This window comes from Lolium perenne, chromosome 2 (genome assembly GCF_019359855.2).
Source record: "Lolium perenne isolate Kyuss_39 chromosome 2, Kyuss_2.0, whole genome shotgun sequence".
In the NCBI taxonomy this organism is placed as follows: domain Eukaryota; kingdom Viridiplantae; phylum Streptophyta; class Magnoliopsida; order Poales; family Poaceae; genus Lolium; species Lolium perenne.
The window spans coordinates 250,468,268-250,491,945 of record NC_067245.2 but is presented as its reverse complement, the minus strand read 5'-3'; the positions used below and the strand labels follow the sequence as shown (position 1 = coordinate 250,491,945).

The 23,678-nt window shown below is 40.2% G+C and overlaps 1 protein-coding gene and 1 long non-coding RNA gene across 2 annotated transcripts in view; both read left to right on the top strand.

Annotated features, from left to right (window-relative positions):
• Window positions 1-23,678, top strand: part of LOC127335580 (probable inactive beta-glucosidase 14) — a 226,213-nt gene that overhangs the window by 186,140 nt on the left and 16,395 nt on the right. The gene's annotated exons all lie outside the window — the stretch shown is intronic.
• LOC127335576 (uncharacterized) lies at window positions 3,435-5,617 on the top strand. The gene is made up of 5 exons (XR_011752517.1): window positions 3,435-3,708; window positions 3,804-3,926; window positions 4,133-4,204; window positions 5,240-5,328; window positions 5,432-5,617. It is a non-coding gene; the product is annotated as an uncharacterized lncRNA (long non-coding RNA).

Sequence of the window (23,678 nt, the reverse complement as noted above, 5' to 3'; positions counted from 1 at the left end):
TGCTTGTTGCTGAACCCAAAAGAAACAGGCGAAATGGTTGCTTGTCTTTTGAGCTCTAATTAATTTTCTTGGAATCTATTTGGGAGCATTTCTCACCAAAACTAATATCTTGTTTGTCTCTTCTTCATCAGGTGCTAGACGAGCCATCAAATGCACTACGTGGATGGCTAGTTCTCATGAGTGCTACTGCTGATTGTAGTTCTGTTGGTGCAATGCTTTATTTTAAAATATCAATTGTAGTTTTAGGTTGTAAGTATGGAAATCCTTACGGATATGATTCATGATTGTAACCTTGTGTTGGCCTAAATAATTTTGCTCGTTAGAACTCTTTGGTCAAACGAATCTGTGATGAATTTACTGTTCGGTTCGGTTGTATGTGTGAGCAATGTTGAGCTAGCGTGTGAATCTAAAATGTATATGTATTTAAATATGAAAAGTGGATTTATTATCGTCTTCGTCGACTTAATTCCATTGTGAAATCCTTAATTCTGGAAAAGTAGTACCCGAAATATCCGCAAACAAAAAAATTCTGCAATCCTCGAAATGCCAAAAAGAATCATTTTTCAAGCATTATTTTTTAAAACAATCACATGACGTCATACACATCTGTGACGCTAATCCGTGACGTTTACTAGCCATGGGATGGTGCCTTAGGTGCTGACATCACACATGACATCATCTATACTCGGTGACGTTTTCTCGCGCGCCGCGTCACTAGGAGTAATCTGTGACGGGGATTCCATGACGATGCTTGTGACGCTCAAAATACGTCACGGTGGGGTCTTCCATGACGTTTATTGCTATTGCATGATGTTTTTAGCTCGTCACAGTATATCAAATCCCTTGTATTGAATCTTGGTCAAATCCTAGGTTTGACCAAGATTTAAACAAGTATAGAACATGAAAATGAAAAGGGAAGCCTATATCCTTCTTAGTCACTCTAAAATGAAGCTTTTGGGATGTTCTTGAAATTTCCATGTTTGAAACCCAAAACGATCTTTCTTCATGCTAGACTTCATAAGATCGACAGGGGGTAGATCGATACATGATTTGTCTGGTTTGGATATATCTAGACCTTGTTTATCAACTTGAATGCTTACGACATGACATAAGAAGACTATGTGCTTTTGTTTTTTTTATTTTATTTTTTGTGCCCATTTGTATCTTGGTCAAATCCTAGGTTTGACCAAGATTTAAACAAGTTTAAAACATCAAAATGAAAAAGGAAGCATGTATACTTCTTAGTCACTCTAAAATAAAGTTTTTGGGAGGTTTTTGAAATTTCCATGTTTGAAACCCAAAACCACTTCTCTTCATGCTTGACTTCATAAGACATAGTTTAGGGGTTAGGGGGTAGATACATGATTTGTATGGTTTGAATATGTCTAGACATTGTTTATCAACTTTAATGCTTACTATATGACATACAAGACTATGTGCTTTGGTTTTTGATTTTTTTTTTTGAATTTTCTGCCAATTTGGTTTGACCAAGATTTAGACAAGTTTTACACGTGAAAACGAATAAGTAAGCCTGGTTCCTTCTTAGTCACTCCAAAATGTACCAATTGATAGGTGTGTTAACTCTGCTTCATGGAAAAAATAATGTCATGTAAATGACTTAACTTCGATTTCCTACCCTTGAATCCATAGGAAACTTTGTTCTAATGCACTATAATAATCAACCGAGTTTTTACACAACGGGTCTGTCACTTACGTGTGGTGCCCATGCGTGAGGTCCCACACTTCAGTGAGCACAAGTCACGCGCAATAGGTACGCAAACTCCCAGCCATTTTCTTTGTCAAGAGAAGACGCATCAGGATTCAGGATGCGTATTGGGAGTCTGTGGGTCCTTCTGGATCCTTCGGTTGTCCCTCTCACAAAAAAAACAAATCTCTCTCATTCTCGGCCTCGCTCGACTCGCTCGCTCGCTCGCACCTCCCTGCTCACTGACAAACCCTGCACAATAGTCAACATCGTCACCCGAAAAAGGGGAGACACCATAATGCTCTCCCTTCTTCTGTCCTTCCGAGTGATCCCTCTTCCTCCGAGTTTCACTAGCTAGACGGGCAAACACACATGTGCTGCATAGTAATAATAAAAAGGTGAGTAGAAAAATCGACCTACGAATCTATAATTAAATAGGTTAAACTAGGGTTTTGCCCAGTACTACAGATCAAGGTTCAAAAAAATCCAACTACGGGGTTCGAACAATCCCATTTCTAATCCAAGAATTTTTTCGACCTTATCCAATGGCCTCAAACTATAGGGTTAGCATCTAGTGCAGTATGTGTGAACATGTATGCACTATGTGTGCTATAACTTGTATGTCTTTCAAATTTGAACCAAATTTGAATAAGTTTGAAATATTTGAAATGGGGCTTTTGCTTTAAACGTTTGAAACCCAAAACGACTTCTCTTCATGCTAGACTTCATAAGACCGAGTTTAGGGTTAGGGGTAGTTACATGATTTGTCTGGTTAGAATATGTCTAAACCTTGTTTATCAACTTGAATGCTTACTATATGACATAAGAAGACTATGTGCGCTTTGGGTTTTCATTTTTCTATTTTTTTATTTTATGCAGATTTGAATCTTGGTCAAGTCCTAGATTCGACCAAGATTTAAACAAGTTTAAAACATGACAATGAAAAGGTAATTAATCCTGGATCCTTCTTAATTAACCAGTCAGTCTAATTAAAATGAAGCTTTTGGGAGGTTGTTGAAATTTCATGTTTGAAACCCAAAACCACACTTCTCTGTTTCAATTCATGATTGACTTCATATATAATTAAGACAGAGTTTAGGGTTAGGGGGTACATGATTTGCCTGGTTTGAATATGTCTAGACCTTGTTTATGAACTTGAATGCTTACTATATATATGACATGAGAAGACTATGTGCTTTGTTTTATTTTTTATTTTATGCCCATTTGAATATTGGTCAAATCCTAGGTTTGAGCAAGATTTAAACAAGTTTAAAACATGAAAATGAAAAGGTAAGCATGGATCCTTCTTAGTCACTCTAAAATGAAGCTTTTGGGAGGTTTTTGAAATTTCCATGTTTGAAACCAAAAACCACTTCTCTTCATGCTTGACTTCATAAGACGAAGTTTAGGGTCGATAGGGGGTAGATACATGATTTGTCTGGTTTGAATATGTCTAGACCTTGTTTATCAACTTGAATGCTTACTATATGACATAAGAAAACTATCACTACAAGAAAACCCCCTCTAAAACAATACATAGTCGGCAACGCTATAGATATTCGTTGCAAAATTTTAATCGTAGATACGCATGCATGCGTTGTAGGCTACATCTGTTATACATTATACAGTTTGCAGTTGTAAAACAAGCCCAGCCCACTAATCACGACTCAACGATTGCTTGCTTAACCCCACCAAGCGACGAACCTACGCTCGTCCAATTCCAGTCCCACTCCTTCCCTTCCCCAAACCTAGCCGCCTCAATCCGCTCCCCTAGGGTGCCTTTCAGCCATCGGCGAGCAGGCCCTCCCTTGCCGGCGACCAGTGGCGGCCGGTGATGCAGCCCACGCGATACATCCCACTACTCGCCTCCTATTATGAGATACCCTAAATCTGAGAAATTCTTTTGCAGCTAAGATGTATTTGGGCTACTACGTGATGCGGATGTTTGTTGAAAAGCCTCGTCGGCGAGTCAGAGCACGGCGGCGCGGAAGCGGAAGGGCACGGTAGAGCTTCTTGCTCTAGATGCGATTTCTCTTTTTCCCCTATTAGATTCGTCTCTTATTTTTCCTTGGTTTGAGCGATTATCAAATCTTTGTAGAAATTATGTGTATCCTTGAACGTGCGATGTCACTGGAGGCTGCAGGCGGCACGATCTGGCGTATCAAGAAGCCTAAAATAGAGCTGCATCAGTAGTAGCAACCTGCAGCAGGACGACCTGCAGGTAATGATTCATCCCCTTTTATAGATTCATATCACTTGCATCTGTTACTGCTCCTTCTCATGTGGTATTTCAGATTAACCTATCGCTTGCAAGTTTCAGTTTGCTTCTTCTGCATACAAACTAAACCCAGGCCCTGCAGCTCAATGCATATTAATGCCTCCTCACCTGACCCCTGCTAAAATTGTTGTTTTGATTTTAACCTTCAGAAGATAAAACCGCAAATTGGGTGCTGAAGTACTTGTATCTGTTCCAAGGTTACTCGAGAAGATATATCAAATGTATGTGCGTTTTTCTGTTTTACAACTTATTATTATTATTACTCATTTCTCGTATCTCTGACACATATTAATATCCTTCAATTGGTATCCTTATTTGTGTCTCTTTTGGTGTGTGCTAGATCTTCATGCCTTTGGTCAATTACATACAGTTTATTATCTATTTTATGGCCTCCAATAGTGCACCAACTATCACTTTTCCTTGGCAGAGAATCTGACATAGCAAATGAGCAAATTCAGAAGCTCTCAAGGCTGCTGCTAACATTGTATATACCACCAACGGAATTGATGATATCTCACTGAATGTGTTTTTTCATTATTCATGCAGAAGTTCATTGTCCTATTTTAAATTTGACTTCGGATATAGTTTGGCATCCTTCCAGTATAGACTATTTATGTATTTCCTTTAACTAGTCCATGCTATTATTGATATATTTTATTTATCAGCTACTAGTTTTCGTCGGTGGCACATACAAAATCTGCTGAATAATACTGACATAAATGACTCCAGCGAGAACTTATAGTAATTCCTCCCTCATATTACTTTTACAACTTCAACTTGCTAAAAGCTAAGACTACCATCACGCTTGTGACTAGATTTAGATTCACTTTTTTTTGCATCACGTGGTATATGCTTGCTTGCAGTTTTGGAATCTTACCATGGGAACCAATGCGAGTTTGAAGTGACATGGGTCCATGTTAGTAGTTTCTAAGTTTTCATTTTATGTTTTTCATGTTTTTTAACTGCACATGTATCTGCGCCTTAAAAGAATTTAGAGTATAAATGGCTGACCCTGCAAACCTCAGTTCCTGGTGTGAACTTCTACTTATGCATGTTGGAAAAATTGTAGCTTTCTGATAATTTTATTGACCATTCCATCGATTAGTTAATTAAGAACTTTGATATGCTGTCGGCTGGATGATCTAGCTTGATAATTAAATGATTGTGATCATCTATTTTATGGATTGTTCAGATCCCATCTTGGTTATTTCATGATCTTATATAGATTTCCTTTTTCATTTCCATCTGTGTGGTAGCCATAATGACGTGTGGTCTGATGAGCTGATTTAAATGCAATGGATCGCAAACATGTCTTATGCTGAACTAGTTTTGGCATGCCACCAAGGTTAGTATAGCGGCAATTTTTATGCAAGTTAACTCATTACACGCCATCACACTGTCTTGTCTTCTGCCACTTCGATACTGAAAATAGAGTTTTTTATGTGCAGGTTCCATACATCAGAAGACTTGCTCTATCGGATATCAGAATTTGTTGGCAAATTAGTAGAACCGATGTATATAGGTCTAGGTAGACTATCAAATTGTGCTGCAAAATTGTAAACTTTCTCCTTTTCAGAAAACTTTCATGTATGGATGGTGATTTCAATAATAAATATTTAATTTTTGTCACTAAATTCATTCATATTCTATGTTTTGTGTGATGTGATTTGGCACGTACGGACTACCGTCTTTCTATAAGAAAAATCTACCATAGTTAAATAGAATTTTCAATTCGTATAGGATATACCTACCAACGCATACACTTGTTGCTCTAAATCTGTAGCGATTTTGCAACGATTATCCCATGGGTTACCAACGCATCTATATTCGTTGCATTGTAGCCTTGCAACACCCAAAAACGCAACGCATTTTTATTCGTTGGTAGAGTCGCTAGCAACGCTCATATGAACATTTAGATACGCATGTCTGCGTTGCTGTAGGGGGGTGTCTCTTGTAGTGTATGTGCTTTGGTTTTTCATTTTCTGATTTTTTTTGGAATTTTGATGCACATTTGAATCTTGGTCAAATCCTAGGTTTGACCAAGATTTAAACAAGTATAGAACATGAAAATGAAAAGGGAAGCCTGTATCCTTCTTAGTCACCCTAAATGAAGTTTTTGGAAGGTTTTTGAAATTTCCATGTTTGAAACCCAAAACCACTTATCTTCATGCTTGACTTCATAAGATAGAGTTTAGGGTCGATAGGGGGGTAGATATATGATTTGTCTGGTTTGAATATGTCTAGACCTTGTTTATCAACTTGAATGCTTACTATATGACATAAGAGGACTCTATGTGCATTGGTATTTCATTTTTTCATTTTCATGCCCATTTGAATCTTGGTGAAATCCTAGGTTTGAGCAAGATTTAAACAAGTTTAACACGTGAAAATGAATAATTAAGCATGGATCCTTCTTAGTCATTCCAAAATGTACCAATTGATAGATGTGTTAACTTTGCTTCATGGAAAAATTAATGTCATGTAAATGAGTTTTAACTTGGATTTCCTACCCTTGAATCCATAGGAAACTTTGTTCTAATGCACTATAATAATCAACTGAGTTTTTACACCAACAGGTCTGTCACTTACGTGTGGTGCCCATGCGTGAGGTCCCACACTTCAGTGCGCACAAGTCACGTGCAGTAGGTATGCAAACTCCCAGCCATCTTCTTTGTCAAGAGAAGACGCATCAGGATGCGTATTGGAAGTCTGTGGGTCCTTCAGGATCCTTCGGTTGTCCCTCTCACAAAAAAAAATCTCTCATTCTCGGCCTCGCTTCGACTCGCTCGCTCGCTCGCACCTCCTGCTCACTGACAAAACCTGCACAACAGTCAACATCATCACCCGAAAAAGGGGAGACACGATAATGCACTCCCTACTTCTCTCCTTCCGAGTGATCCCTCTTCCTCCGAGTTTCACGCGACGGGCAAACACACATGTGTTGCATAGTAATAATAAAAAAGTAGAAAAATCGACCTACGAATCTATGATTAAATATAGGTTAATCTAGGGTTTTGCCCACTACTACAGATCAAGTTCAAAAATATCCACTTGAATGGTTCGATTTTGGGCTACTAATGTGCGTTGGTTTTTTAATTTTTTCTGAATGTTTATGCCCATTTGAATCTTGGTCAAATCCTATGTTTGACCAAGATTTAAACAAGCATAAACATGAAAATGAAAAGGTAAGCTTGGATCCTTTTTAGTCACTCTAAGATGACCAATCTAGTTTAGGGTTAGGGGGTAGATACATGATTTGTCGGGTTTGAATTTGTCTAGACATGCGTGTTTATCAACTTGAATGCTTACTATATGACATAAGAAGACTATATGTGCGTTGGTTTCTTATTTTTAATTTTTTTCTGAATGTTTATGCCCATTTGAATCTTGGTCAAATCCTATGTTTGACCAAGATTTACACAAGTTAATTTAAAACATGAAAATGAAAAGGTAAGCATGGAACCTTCTTAGTCACTCTAAGATGTAGTTTTTGGGAGGTTTTTGAAACTTCCATGTTTGAAACCCAAAACCACTTCTCTTCATGTTTGACTTCATAAGACAGATCGAGTTTAGGGTTAGGGCCAGGGTAGATACATGATTTTTCTTGTTTTAATATGTCTAGACCATGTTTATCAACTTGAATGCTCATTATATGATCGACATAAAAAAGGCTATGTGCTTTGTTTTTTTTATTTTTTTATTTTTTATGCCCATTTGAATCTTGGTCAAATCCTAGGTTTGACCAAGATTTAAACAAGTTTAAAACATGAAAATGAAAAGGTAAGCATGGATCCTTCTTAGTCACTCTAAAATGAAGCTTTTGGGGGGTTCTTGAAATCTCAATGTTTGAAACCCAAAACCACTTCTCTTCATATGGTTGACTTCATAAGACAGAGTTTAGGGTTAGGGGTAGATCGATACATGATTTGTCAGGTTTGAGTATATATGTCTAGACATGCTTGTTTATCAACTTGAATGCTTACTATATGACATAAGAAGAATATATGTGCGTTGGTTTCTTATTTTTAATTTTTTTCTGAATGTTTATGCCCATTTGAATCTTATTGGTCAAATCCTATGTTTGACCAAGATTTAAACAAGTTAATTTAAAACATGAAAATGAAAAGGTAAGCATGGAACCTTCTTAGTCACTCTAAGATGAAGTTTTTGGGAGGTTTTTGAAATTTCCATGTTTGAAACCCAAAACCACTTCTCTTCATGTTTGACTTCATAAGACAGATCGAGTTTAGGGTTAGGGCCAGGGTAGATACATGATTTTTCTTGTTTTAATATGTCTAGACCATGTTTATCAACTTGAATGCTCATTATATAACATAAAAAGGCTATGTGCTTTGTTTTTTTTGATTTTTTTGATTTTTTATGCCCATTTGAATCTTGGTCAAATCCTAGGTTTGACAGTGATTTAAACAAGTTTAAAACATAAAATGAAAAGGTAAGCCTGGATCCTTATTAGTCATTCCAAAATGAAGCTTTTGGGGGGTTCTTAGAAATCTCAATGTTTGAAACCCAAACCACTTCTCTTCCTGGTTAACTTCATAAGACGGAGTTTAGGGTTAGGGGTACATACATGATTTGTCGGGTTAATTTGAATATGTCTAGACATGCATATGCTTGTTTATCAACTTGAATGCTTACTATATGACATAATAAGACTATATGTGTGTTGGTCAAATCCTATGTTAGACCAAGATTTAAACAAGCATAAATCCTGAAAATGAAAAGGTAAGCTTGGATCCTTCTTATTCACTCTAAAATTAAGCTTTTGGGAAGTTTTTGAAATTTCCATGTTTGAAACCCAAAACCACTTCTCTTCATGCTTGACTTCATAAGACATAGTTAAGGGCTAGGGGGTAGATACATGCTTTTTCTGTTTTGAATATGTCTAGACCTTGTTCATATCGATCAACTTGAATGCTTAATATATATATATATATATATGACATAAGAAGGCTATGTGCTTTGGTTTTCATTTTTTGATTTTTTTTGAATGTTTAATGCCATTTGAATCTTGGTCAAGTCCTAGGTTTGACCAAGATTTTAGCAAGTTTAAAACACATGAAAATGAAAAGGCAAGCCTGGATCCTTCTTAGTCATTCTAAAATGAAGCTTTTGGGGGTTCTTGAAATCTCAATATAATGTTTGAAACCCAAAACCACTTCTCTTCATGCTTGACTTCATAAGACAGAGTTAAGTGTTAGGGGTGGTAGATACATGCTTTTTCTATTTTGAATATGTCTACACCTTGTTTATCAACTTGTTGAATGCTTATTTTATATGACATAAGAAGGCTATATATGTGCTTTGGTTTTTCATTTTTATGTTTTTTTAATTTTATGCCCATTTGGATTTAAACAATTTAAAAACATGAAAATGAAAAGGCAAGCCTGGATCATTTTTAGTCACTCTAAAATGAAGCTTTTGGGAGGTTCTTGAAATTTCAATGTTTGAAACCAATACGACTTCTCTTCATGCTATGCGCGCATGGCATACCTTGCATATCATTCGTGCATATATTTCAATATATATTTGAACATATTCTTGGGGATATATATATATATATTTCAATCTCTCTCTCTCGATCTATATATCGTTGGTGCCCAAGAAACACACTTATATATATACACATGCACTTTATGCGCAAAGGCGCGGGTGCCTCCAATAATGTGTGTGTGCACTCGATCGATGATCCCTAAACCTTAAACCCTAAAACCCTAATCCCTAATCCCTAATTATACCCTAAACGTACACCCTAAACACCCTAAACACTAAAACCTAAACCCTAGACCCTAAACCCTAAACACTACACCCTAAGCCCTAAACCCTAAACACTAAACCCTAAACCCTAACCCTAGACCCTAAACCCTAAACCCTAAACCCTAAATATATTTCAATCTCTCTCTCTAGATCTATATATCGTTGGTGGCCAAGAAACACACTTATATATATACGCATGCACTTTATGCGCAAAGGCGCATGTGCCTCTAATAATGTGTGTGTGCACTCGATCGATGATCCCTAAACCTTAAACCCTATGTTTGACCAAGATTTAAACAAGTTAATTTAAAACATGAAAATGAAAAGGTAAGCATGGAACCTTCTTAGTCACTCTAAGATGAAGTTTTTGGGAGGTTTTTGAAATTTCCATGTTTGAAACCCAATACCACTTCTCTTCATGTTTGACTTCATAAGATAGATCAAGTTTAGGGTTAGGGCCAGGGTAGATACATGATTTTCTTGTTTTAATATGTCTAGACCATGTTTATCAACTTGAATGCTCATTATATGACATAAAAGGCTATGTGCTTTGATTTTTTTTATGCCCATTTGAATCTTGGTCAAATCCTAGGATTGACCTAGATTTAAACAAGTTTAAAACATGAAAATGAAAAGGTAATCATGCATGGATCCTTCTTAGTCATTCAAAAATGAAGCTTTTGGGGAGGTGCTTGAAATATCAATGTTTGAAACCCAAAACCACTTCTCTTCATATGGTTGACTTCATAAGACAGAGTTTAGGGTTAGGGGGTAGATCGATACATGATTTGTCGGGTTTGAATATGTCTAGACATGCTTGTTTATCAACTTGAATGCTTACTATATGACATAAGAAGACTATATGTGCGTTGGTTTTTATTGTTTTTTTGTTTTTTCTGAATTAATGTTTATGCCCATTTGAATCTTGGTCAAATCCTAGGTTTGACCAAGATTTAAACATGTTTAAAACATATAATGAAAAGGTAAGCCTGGATCCTTATTAGTCATTCTGAAATGAAGCTTTTGGGGGGTTCTTGAATCTCAATATAATGTTTGAAACCCAAAACACTTCTCTTCATGGTTGACTTCATAAGAAATAGTTCAGGGTTAGGGGGTATATACATGATTTGTCGGGTTTGAATTTGTCTAGACATGCTTGTTTATCAACTTGAATGCTTACTAGCTATATGACATAAGAAGACTATATGTGCTTTGGTTTTTCATTTTTTGTTTTTCTGAATGTTTATGCCCATTTGAATCTTGGTCAAATCCTAGGTTTGACCTAGATTTAAACAAGTTTAAAACATGAAAATGAAAAGGTAAGCGTGTATCCTTCTTAGTCACTCTAAAATGAAGCTTTTGTTGGGAGGTTTTTGAAATTTCCATGTTTGAAACCCAAAACCATTTCTCTTCATGCTTGACTTCATAAGACAAAGTTTAGGGTTAGGTGTAGATACATGATTTGTCTGGTTTGAATATGTCTAGACCTTGTTTATTAACTTCAATTCCTACTATATGACATAAGAAGACTATGTGTGCTTTTGGTTTTTCATTGTTTTTTGATTTTTTCTGAATGTTTATGCCCATTTGAATCTAAAGGTGAGAGAACACGTTAATGGTTATTCTAACAAAGGTCATGCTTGGTATCTTACCTATGTATTATGCTACATCACAAATGTAAAATGAAAATATGTGCATCTCTATAAACCCTAAACCCTAACCCTAACTATATAGAAAAAGATGAACAATCCATGCTTTTCGATTGCCTTTTTTGTTTGGCTTGATTTCAAATTTAGTGGGGAGGGGGGGTAGGGGACGAGTGTGTTTCTTTCGATGCCTCTCTCGTATTTGCTAGTTTTGGGGGGTCACACAAATTCAGGGTACCATACTGCCCACCCCCTCCCTTCACGCGCGAAAAAAGTGAGTTACTAACTTGGCTTTCCTACCCTTGAATCCATACGAAACTTTGTACGGAGTTCTAATACAGTATAATGATCACTCGAATTATTACACCAACAGGTCTGTCACTTACGTGTGGTTCACATGCGTGAGGTCCCACACTTCAGTGAGCACAAGTCACGGACAATTTTTTGCATATGTTGCAAAGGATAAAAGGTGGAAGAGGGATCACACGGAAGGAGAAGAAGAAGGGAGAGCAGTCACGGCCTCGAAATGCTTCAACCTTTCCGGGAAGTGATGTTGACTGGCACGCAAGGTTTTTCAGTGCTGCAAACCTGCAGTGCGGCGATTTTGACAGAAATAACCCTTTTGGCAAAGAAAAGCACGGACTGACCCTCTGAGCAATCTATTTCACTGGACTATTTTTTTTGGTGGCTCATTCTGTGTTTTTCTTCGCCAAAAGGGTTACTTTGTCAAAATCGCCCCCCCTGCAGTGCATGCTAGGCCCCCGTATAATATTCTTTTTTTTCAATGACAAAAGGGGGGAGATAGAGAGAGAGTCTTGACGACGTGTCTTCACTTGACAAAGAAGATTGTTGGAAGTTTGCCTACCTACCGCACATGACTTGTGCTCACTAAAGTGTGGGACCTGCATGCATGGGACCCTGCAGCCCTCTTAGGGCAGACGTGTGAGACGCAAAATATGGTTTTTAGTTTAGTAAGGCAAAAAAATAAGCCTTGGAGGGCCGAGGCGGGGCGGCCGTCCGCCATTTTATACCTTTACGCCCCCCACACCTCGTTTCATTTGTCATGTCTACCAAGGAAGAGCTTGGAGGAGAAGATGCAGTCCTAGCTTCTCGACCCCCTGGCGCCCCACGCATAAATACTACTACCAGAAGTACACTGTCTCTAACAATCCTGCCTGCGAAGGGAGATCTCGGAGGAGACGATGCGGGCTCAGCGTCCCCGCCGTTGATGAGCCAGGACACAAGGGTTACTACGCCTCTTTTAATTACCTTCGTTTTGCTGGTAATACTCGGACTTATATCTGTTATCTTCCGCAGGAGAGGGTCGATATCGCCGGAGAAGATGATGTGAGGCAGATGATCAAGCTCGCAGGAGAAGATGATGTAAAGGAGATGGTCAAGCTTGGAGCAGAAGATGATGTAAAGGAGATGGTCAAGCTCGAAGAAGATGATGTAAAGGAGTTAGTCAATCTCTCGGAGAAGATGTGGTGGCATTGGACCAACCGCGGTCGTTGGGCGAGATCCCGGAGATTCACTTACCTCGTTTGCACTGGTAATGATATGCCTGATCTATAACATTTTGAACATTTTTCGTCGGCTTACACATGAGCTATCTCGGCTTAGGGTCAACAAGGCCCCGGGAGCGGAACTTCCGCATCTCGGCGCTGAGAACTCCGAGTTACGCCAGAAGCGCCCTGGGGAATCGCACGCGCAGGCGCAGCACATCCGTTCGCAGGATCTCTCATCCTTCGACGTCAGGTTCCAGCGAGAGGTCGTAGAAGAAGATAAGTTGCCAGCTTCCCCGCCGTTCAAGAGGATGAAGGAGCTGAAGACGGAGGTTAATATTAGCTGACTTTGGGTTGCTGGTTTTTGGTACTTCGAGTCACTGACATGTAGACACCACTTAAGTCTGTCCTACATGTTAGTGACCACATTCGTTAATCAGCTATTTTGTGCATTTCGTTTGCCGGTAACGCTCGATATGTTTGTTGTTACCTTTGGCAGGATCACTCCCCTTGCTTATCCTGTCGGAGGATGAAGTTCGATCTTGCCAGCATGCGGGAGGAGAACAGAGAGTTAGGGATCAAGTTATTTCAGTACAGGCAGGCGGTGTCTTTCCTAGAAGTGGATGAGATCACGGCCTGCGCTCGTAGGAGTTGTGACGAGGCCATTCATCTGGGAGAACGGATCAAAGCTCAGCTTGTCTCTTTGATGGAAGTCGCAGAACGCGTGATTTTCAATGCTAGAGAGGCGCGGGGATGACTTCTGGCGGCTGAAGAGTCAAACCAAGTAAAGTTCGACCAAACCTATCAGCACATATAATATTTTGTAGACACCATATGAAAATATAATTTATTTTCTATCTAATAATATTGATTTTGTATCTTGCATATTAATGCATTTGGTAAAAACTTAGTCAAACTTTCTATCTAATAATATTTTCGACTTTGTATTATTTTTATTCATTTTCCCCCTTGTTGTCATGTTTTCTGTCTGGCTTCCCCAGCCCATCCATCCGTAACCCACATGCGCGCGTGACACGAGTAGTGGGAGACATGGTGCCCAAAGGGATAGCTTTTATTAATGGTGGCGACGGTTCCCTAGGCCAATGCTGGCGATACGTCTCATCGTCGCTAGCTGTGCCTTCCCCATGCGGCCGTATTAATGCACACCACTGCTCCTTTGCGCCTCCGTGGCTGATCAAGTAAGTTTGATCATAAAAGATGATCACATAAGCTCGATGATTACCTATAACCTAAAAATTATCTTAATTTGTAAACGAAGACATAAAATAACTAGTTGTTTGATTAGGAAAGACAAAGGAAATTTCTATTGAGATTGAGTTTATTTCATAGTTGTTATAGACACATAGCAATATTACCAGGAGATAGGATTGTAGAGAAAGCAATCCATAGGTATTTTGGAGGGTTCTCAATCCTTTGAATCAAGCAAGCTCTATAGGAAAAATCCCTATGTGTAAAAATCCTACTCCGTACAAGATACCTTTAGAAATCCTTTGAACCAAACAAACTCCGATTCATATTAGTTGACTATAATATGGATATATCTAGACACATTTTAGTTCAAGATTCATCCATATCATTTGACAAGTAATATGAATCAGAGTGAGTATATTAAATGGAGTAGTATATATTGTTCGAAAAAATTAAGTTATACTGTACTAATAAAGAAACCATTTCTGTGGTCAAACTGATTTGACGGGACAGTAACTGCACCAGGACGTAGTGGCGTGCTATCCTAGCCGAAGTTTTACTCGGTGCCTCGATGCAGCTGCTGAAGAATAAAAAAGTCATATCCACTCCTACTCTTCACCTCCATCGTTTCCATCCTTGGCTCTCCACTTCCATCATCGTTCTCCACTCGCCAAGCGCTGCTAGCAAATTTTTTCATCCTCTAGATCTCCCATTTGCATAGCTTTCTCTCCTCACCCCTCCGCAGAACCGCAGCACTCCTCCTTCCCGCTCGACTCTCCTACAAAACTCCAATCACACATACTTGCTTCCGCCCTCTTAAATCCTTCTCGTCTCCATGGCGGCATCGAACGACGACCAGTGTATGGCGACCGGGGAAGCTCCCCGCCGAGCTGTTCAATCTCATTGCCCAGAGTCTGGACGTTACAGTCGACGTCCGGCTAGCCGCATGCTCCAAAACGCTGTGCCGCCATGTCGCCGACAACATGAATCTACACCATTGGGATGGACCCTGCTTGCTGATGCCCGATTCTGCCCATTGGCACTATGATGATAGTAGTGCGCACCACACAGTGTACCACGTTGTGCCCCTCGACCATCCTCGGCGCACAGCCATCCTGCCGTTCATGGACAATAGATTCTGGGTTGGCATGAACGGCGACTGGATCGCCGGCGTGGACAGTGGTGGGAACTGGTTCCTCGCGAACATCTACACGCACCAAGAAATCTCCCTACCATCGTCGGAAACTTGCAACATTTTTCGGGAGGAATGGATTGGCTTCCCCGACTTGCCTCCTGAAAGGTACATGACGTATGGGCGTGCCATGTTTTTGTTGAAGATTGTAATTTGCGAAGTGCCCACAAAAGCTGGACATTACTCAGATTACAAGCTCATCGCTCTATTCAATTCTGGACTCGCTTACCTGGCAAATGGTAGCCAGGAGTGGAGGTTATTCTCTCTTTATAGATGGGGTGTAGATTACAGTGACGCCATCGAGCACAACGGCTTCATTGTTGCGGTGGATGGGTGGACCGGCACCACATATTGCTGGGATCAATCACAGGCCGGTAATTCTTCAATCCATATGATATACTTCGCAATAAATTTTAATATCAAGCCCATTCATGATATATTGTAACTAAATTAACTAATTGGTCAATAAGATTTTTTTTCACCTTTCAAATAACTGTGCACCATTTAATTATCCTAACCTGACTGAACCATTGCTACAAACGAATTACAGTAGTATATGCAGTGCACTAATCTGTCAACCCAAACCAGATTATTGCAGTATATGAATGCATTCCTGAATTAGTTACTGCATGCTCTTATCAGAATATGAATAAGGAGCTTAGCCCTGGCCTCTTCATCAATTGATGCATGCAAACTTTCAATTTATTTGAATATTCGATGTACTCAAAGCATTACAATCATGGATCAGATAAGGTTGAGACATGTATCTACCATCAATGAATATGAGTGTAATTAACATACATCTCAAATGGGAACAACTTTATTTCTTCGAGTTTTTATACAAGTATAATGACTGCATCCTCCATTTGATCCTACAAATGTGAAGTTGCAGCTACTGGTATTTTTGTCTTCCTGAGCCATTCAAACACTATTTTTTTTTGTCTCCGTTTACAATGCAGAGGCCCACCTTGCCCTGCCATTCGTGATCCCATCACCGATGAAGGAACCGTCTGGCAGATGGTTTTTAGCTCGATCAGCCGATGGCAAGCGCTTGATGATCATCCATGAAGATCGGTATATACGTAGCAATGATCACCTTGAGCCTGCAGAAGTTCTGCATCATGGTAATGGCCTTATCCTGCGAGAGTATCCTGCCCCTGTCATACATATTTTTGAGAAAGATCTATCCCTGATTGGACCCAATTGGAGTCGAGTTGACAGCCTTGGCACACACTCTCTATTCATTGGACTAAATTATCCAATGAACCTGAAGATAAATGATGGCAATGCTCCTGATGGAACATTGACTCCGTTCATGAGGTCAAATTGTGTGTACATCGCGTACTATGCATTTCGGGAACCAGCATTTAGTTGTATTTGTCGTTGTAACCTGCAGCAAGGGGAAAATGAGCTCATGGGAGTTATCACCCTTCCAGAAGATGGTTGGGGATTTCCCCGACAGGCGACAATGTGGTTTAAGCCTAGTCTGAAAAATATCTGCATGTTGATGCAACCCTAAACTGAGCCATGAATCTTTCTGGAGAAAATAATCTTTTTTGTACGATATGTTTGAACAATTCAGTAATCTGTTCCGTATCTTAAGATGCTCTTCCTTTTTTCTGAATCTTATATACCTGGACCCATTTCAGTGTGTCTGTTTACTCATTTTAGTGTGTATGTAGCCCACATTGAAGTAATCTAATCTTATAATTTAAAACGGATGGTGATGAACTCTGTATTTCCATCCTTCGTAAACCGTGCATGTCTGTTTATTTTTAGTTTCATTTCAGCAACTGTTATTAGTATATGCACACCTTTTTTTTAATGTTGAGAGGAGTATAAGGGCATTACAATGCTATATAATATATGGCGCTAATAGAGAACAAATGAATGTCAAAAGATTGTAAAATCCTCCAGGTACTCTCCTTGCAGCGCTAACTGATGGCAGACTGACTTCCTGTTGGTTCCGGTGCTTTAGCTAGGACAGGTGAAAAGAGTTTCACGCCCTGCTTTCTTTTACGTCAACAGTAGGCCTACCACAGGGATTCACCTCTCCAACCGCCAAACGACGAGGAAATAATTCCTAGCGCCCTTGCAGTAGCGCCTGTGTTGGACGTGCCCTAATGTTTTCATGCTAAAAGGTGCAATCTTTTAAGCACTTGGGTACGGTATTTCCCCACCAGCCTGGATGCGGAGCCGCCAAACGCGTCTTAAGTTTTAAAATAGCGTGCTAAATGAATTAGCGGCAGCCTCCTTCAAACGATATGAACGCTATATCGTGGTAATAGTGTGGTATATTTTAAATAGCATTTTCAAAATAATACTAAATATAGCCTAAAAATAAATAGTTTTACTAGAGCGAATAGATATATATAGTCCAAAAGTGACTGAATCATACATACATAACCACATATAGAAATAGATCTCAAGTATTTTAGAAGGCTAACATCAACATTTCACAAGGCAACAACATAGTATAAATTATTTATTAAAACATATTAGCATTAGCGATATTATCTTCTGACTTAGAAGTGGAATCAACAGATTGTAGTTCATCACCACGAAAAAGTGAAAGCAACTTGCCTGAAAAAAATAGCGCGCTAACACTATGAAGTTTTAGGGCGATATAGCATGCTGTTTCGCAAATAGCGCCTCAATGAAGCAAAATTACTAAGCGTGGACCCTCTAGATATGCTATAGCGCGCGTGTAGCGGAGAAATAGTTAACGGGGCGTCATGGAGGCCCTGGGTTGACAAAGCAGCCTGAGTACGCATCTAAAAAAAATCTGCCTGAGGATGCATGCTTGTAAAAAAGAGAGAGCAGACTACAATTACTTCAGTCCCGAACCCTCTATCTCTCCCACCTACTTCACCTCTTTTACACTAATGACTGCCATGAACGGCTCGCCTCCTCCCTCCACCGGCAGCTGCCTGGCGGTAACGGCCGCCAACACAGATGAACATCGCCGATATTTCCTGAACTCAGCCGATTTGATCCACCGCATCCTCCAGCAGCTTGATGGACGTCCAGTCTCTTCTATCTAGATCGTGACTAGAGAAGGATCTACGGGTACATTCGTTTCTTACCCTTTGGCAGCGTCGGTTCCATCTCTTGCGGTACTTTCTTCTCCGCTGGAAGCACCATCTGGCTCGGCACTGATTTCCCTGGCGGCGGCACCAGCTTCTCCGGTTGCGCCGACCCCAACCCCCGCTGCACGGTCTTCTCCGGTGGCGGCACCACCAAAAGTGGTCGTAAGTTGTCCCGAACTCACTAGGATGCAGTGTAAGTAGTCAATGATAGTTGGGGTTTTAACAAGTTCTTTTTCTTTAATGATGGGAAACCGTAGTAGTATTCTTCTGCAAATGTTTTTTAATGACGGGAAACAAGAGATGTTAAGTACTAGTTCGGCAAAAAAAGATGTTAAGTAATAGTATCCATCACAGAGCAGGGTTTCGCAGATCGAACATACAAATATATGCTCCATGTTACCTGTTTGAAAGTCTGAAAGCTTGCTCAGTACATGTAAAATCAAATTGTCTTGCTGCTGCTAGATTTTGTGCAAACTAATTAAAGAGATAGCTAGATGCATTTTCTCCATGTATGTTACGTTCTGATTTATATGTTGTTGATTGATATATACCGTGCTTAACTAGATGTAGAAGCAAACTCGCTCGAACGTCAATGAGCAACTACGTCTTAGGACTGGTGATTGTACATGTCCTCTGCACCCCCCCCCCCCGAGTTCAGAATTCAAAGAAATTCACTAGCCAACAAGCCCACGGTGACGGGCAAAAGGTGTGATGCAGCAATTCAACGTTGTATATTAAAAGGGCGAGGGAAAGGCCGCCCTAAACGGGTTGGTCACTCGGCGGACCCTCCTCAGCCCTCGCGCTTCTATGTGCAATCGGACGGCAACGATGACATGTATATGTTGGTCATCCCCAGAGAATTCAAGCAATGTCTGAAAGGGATTCTTCCCAGGCCTATCAAGCTCAAGACCAGCGTAGGCTGCGCCTGGTATGTGCACATCGATGAGTACCAGGGTGAACTGGTCTTGAAGGATGGTTGGTTCGGGTTTGCAGAGGCGCATGAACTGCAGCTCGATGACATTCTCGTCTTCGAGGTGAAATACACTTCCTTGATGAATGTGTTGATCTACGACTGTAACACCTCCACCCAGAGGGTAATATTTTGTGCTGATCACCCTTAGTTGCATGCATGATCTGCAGTGCTTTTAGGAAGAGGGGATCAGAAACACCTCAATATTTTATTGAATTAACTAGATGCTGCTTTTGGACCTGGGGTAGTGCCCTGCTGATGTTCATGCTGAACTTGGTTTTTGTATTAAGCTGAACTGGTGATCAGATACAATGTGATGAGACTTTGTTAATTAGCTAATATAGTATATGTTAGACATGTTTTATTTTACTTTAATTTACTGTGATATGCTGCGGTAGTTTCAATGTGCGGTCTGATGATTTGTATTATACCTAGCTACATGGAGCTCAACATTTTATTTTAGAAAGTGTAAAAGTGACCAGTTTTTTTGATCTGATTGTAGCGAACGATTGTAGCGAACACAAGTGCGTATGGTCAAACCCCCAAAACTTCTCATATTCATTGTTACATGGTCGAGATATAAAGGTATTTTACGCATGGTTTAATACTCAACCGCTTACATCCATGTTTGTTTGCAGCTTTTTTTACACCTCTTAATGCTCCCTCCGATCCTTTTTTTGAGATACTGTTAGTTGTAGAGATATCCATTTTATCATCAAGTAATGAGGATCAGTATGGAGTATCGTTTTTATTTTACCAAAATAAATGGATATACTTGTATAGTACAACGTAGCCCGAGGCCCTTAGCTACGAATGCAATTTTTGTGTGCACACTGATCGGATCATAACCCACACGACATGTCTCACTGGTATGTAGGTCCGGGCCCCACCAGATACTGATAAAGCCCAGTGACCCGCCGGGTGAAGTTTTCTGTGTGGATTCCTGCGTACCTGGCTTCGTTCCTCCAAGAAACGCGCATTTTTTTTTACCGGGGGGACACGCGCATTTATTCCCTTGCTGATGTATCATTCTCAGTTTCTCACAGCCCCCTCATGTTCAGATCTCCCCAGATCCCTCGCCGTCCATCTCCCCTGAGTCCTCTCCCTACACCACCGGCGTCCACCACCGCTCGGACTACGCGGCTTGGACTCCGTCCTCTACGGATGCGGCGACGTTGCACCTAAAAACTCCACTAAGGCGGCGCGGCATCCCCGATTCTCTCGGTCCATGGCTGCAATGGCGGTATGTTTCCCCCGAATCACTAGCGTTGCCGGTCACATCTTTATTATATCTAAGCTGTATTGCCGGTTGCTTAGCATTGTTTGATATAGACTATTTCTCTCATCCAGTGTATATATTAATCCTCTGGTAAAGACTCGGGCTACACATGCACGCATGCTAGCTAGGTTGGGACTGGATCTAATGTGTGCAATAATAATCGTTCAAATATGATATTGGTCAATCCACGGCCGATAATCACATATGAGGACACCGAGCATGCATGTCTGGCTTATGGACTCTTTAGGCCGACGCTGTTTTTTTTTGTTTTGTTTGCTTGGTCGATCTGTACTGGTGGATGATGAACTGCAGATGCATTACTCTGATGCTAGACCTAGCCAGCAAGCATGCATGGCTCATGCTAGCTTGATTTCTATTCTCATAGCTACTATTTATATCGATTTGGCTTCTGCGATACAATGATACACTATGCTGAATAATTTGATGATACAAGGTTGTACATATCATCCTAGCTAGATTCAGAAGCTTATTGTTCAGACTGTGTGTTCGATAAGAACAATGATCCGCTGACTTTGCTAGGTGCCTTTGATTATGCATTTGCTTGGAATTACGGTCAGAAGCTAGAGGCATTATCTAATTGAGGCCTCTTTTTTGCAAGTTGTTCAAACAAGAAGCTCAAGCTTGGAGAGAGCTTATCATGGAAGGAGACATCTCGTAGAGCCAGCCCCGATGTGCAAGGTGTTTAGGCGCATCGATGAGGAGAATACCGCCGATGCCTTCGCAAGGTACTATGTACATCGGAGTTAGAGGTGATTACCATCCCCAGTCGTGTTCTACCCTGGTTTTACGGTGGGTGTCCAGAGTCTATCAACCTGAAGATGTCCACTGCATGCACCTGGATTGTGGACCTGAAGCAACAAGATGGCAATGTTTTAATGGACGCAGGATGGCTAGAATTTGTCAAAGCACATGACTTGAAGGTAGGATACCTCCTGGCCTTCAAGAAGATTGACACCAAATCATTGCAGGTGCTCATATTTGGTTACAATTGCTGTGAGAAGGTTATATGGTGTTCAGGTTATCACCCATCGCTGGGGCAACAAAATGAATCACAGCTGTATTAAGTTGTCTTACAAATGTTCTGTAGAGAGAGCTGGTCTATAATAGTATAATGATGCATTGTGGTGAACATGATGGTACCATTACTGGATTAGTGGATTGCCTAGCCCTTTCCATTAGTTCGGACTTTTGGTTGTGTTGGCTTGTGTATGAAGCTTGGCATGGTATCGAGCCCGTGGTCTCGAGTTCGAGACCTGGCTTTCGTAATTTATCCTAAAAATTGGTGCTGCCCTCCGTTGCCCTCCTCGGAGTCCACGTATATGCCTCTTGAGAGTCTCCTTGTGTTGACCTCTTCCCTTCTTCCGGTCACACGTGAGGAGGGGTGTTGAGATGTATAAGTGGATTGCCTAGCCCTTTCCATCGCCTCGACTTTTGGTTGCGTTGGCTAGTGCATGAAGCTTGACAAACCTTATTTATATGTACAGCTCTCTAGTTGTACTATTAATTATTATGTGCTTATGTTGGCTGGATTGTGATGAACATGAGATGTTCTGTTGTTTCCGTAAAGAAAAAAACGTGATGTTTTTTCGAATCCTGCGCTGGATATGTTTTGCACAAACTAGTGAAGTGCCAGCTGACAAAACATATTATGTGCAAATAGGCAACCCTCAGTAACGATCATGGGTTCAAGCGTCCAGGATCCAGTGCCTTGACATCAGCAAGCACAGATGAACAGTTGGTTGACTTGTAGATTTGGACGTTGGATCGAAAGTAGATAGCTAAGAACTAAGTACTGTAGCATGTAGCATATGTACTGTTCATGGTCTCTTTCCGGGTTCAAGTGCTACCCCATGTAGCACCACTTTTTTTGGGGGGTTAGCCCAGACAACCTTCCCAATAAAAAAAAGTACTACCTTCCCTGCATGGGCCAATTGTTTGTACTTTTGGGCTGCCGCCGGCCATGTACATGGTGATTGCTGTCACCGCTTACTTCACGATAACAATCCAAAAACATTTAATGGGCCTCCGACTCATGCCATTGGGGCCCTTCCTAATTTAAACACGGAGATCCTATGATTGGCCCTCAAGAAACCGAGATTCTACATATAAAGTTATTTTTATTTCGTATCAATTATGATTATGATTCTTTTTAAATGCGCATAGCCAGTATGCGCATCTACATGGGATCTATATTTTGATATATTCATATAGTCGATTTCAAAATTTTCATAAATTATTTAAAGTTCCAAGATTTATTCTATCAGTTTGCAAGATCTTTGAGTGTATTTGTAGTTTTAAAAAATGACAAACCTCTTCATCAGATTGTTGTTAACAAGTGTAGTGTTGTGAACCCAAAATATATTACATACTACCTCGTAGATCAAATTTGAACTAATTAAGTTGAACTAAAACCTGGATCAACAGTTAGTATGGATTAGGTGCATAGAGTACGAAAAACAAATGAATAGGCAATATTTCTGTTTTTCCTTCAGTTGAGAATGCTAGAGCAGGACCCATTTGCCAATAGCGTCCCTCAACATTTGAAGGTAAAGACAAACGGAAGGGATCGAAAAAAAGCAAGTATCCTACATATCTCGGGTTAAAACATATCGAGAAATCACACATTTCTTGTACATAGAGGCTGACATCGTGGACCCATCGACCAGCCGTGGAAAAAAAATCCAAGAAAGGAAACAATTATCGTACAGAGAAGCTGACATGTGGGACGCATTTTGCAGCAGCGTCCTCAACTTTAACAAAGGCGGCAGGGGATCGAAAGAAAAAGCAAAGTTGCCAGAAATCAGCGGTCAAAAATAAATCTAAGAAATGAAATGTTTATTGTTCATAGAGGCTGACATGTGGGACCCACGAGCCAGCAGCGTCCTCAACGTTTCAAAGGCGGCAGGGGATCGGAAAAAAAGGCAAGTGACCATATATCAGGTGCCAAAAATAATCCAAGGAAAGAAACTTTTATTGTACATAGAGGATGACATATGGGTCCCGTTTTGC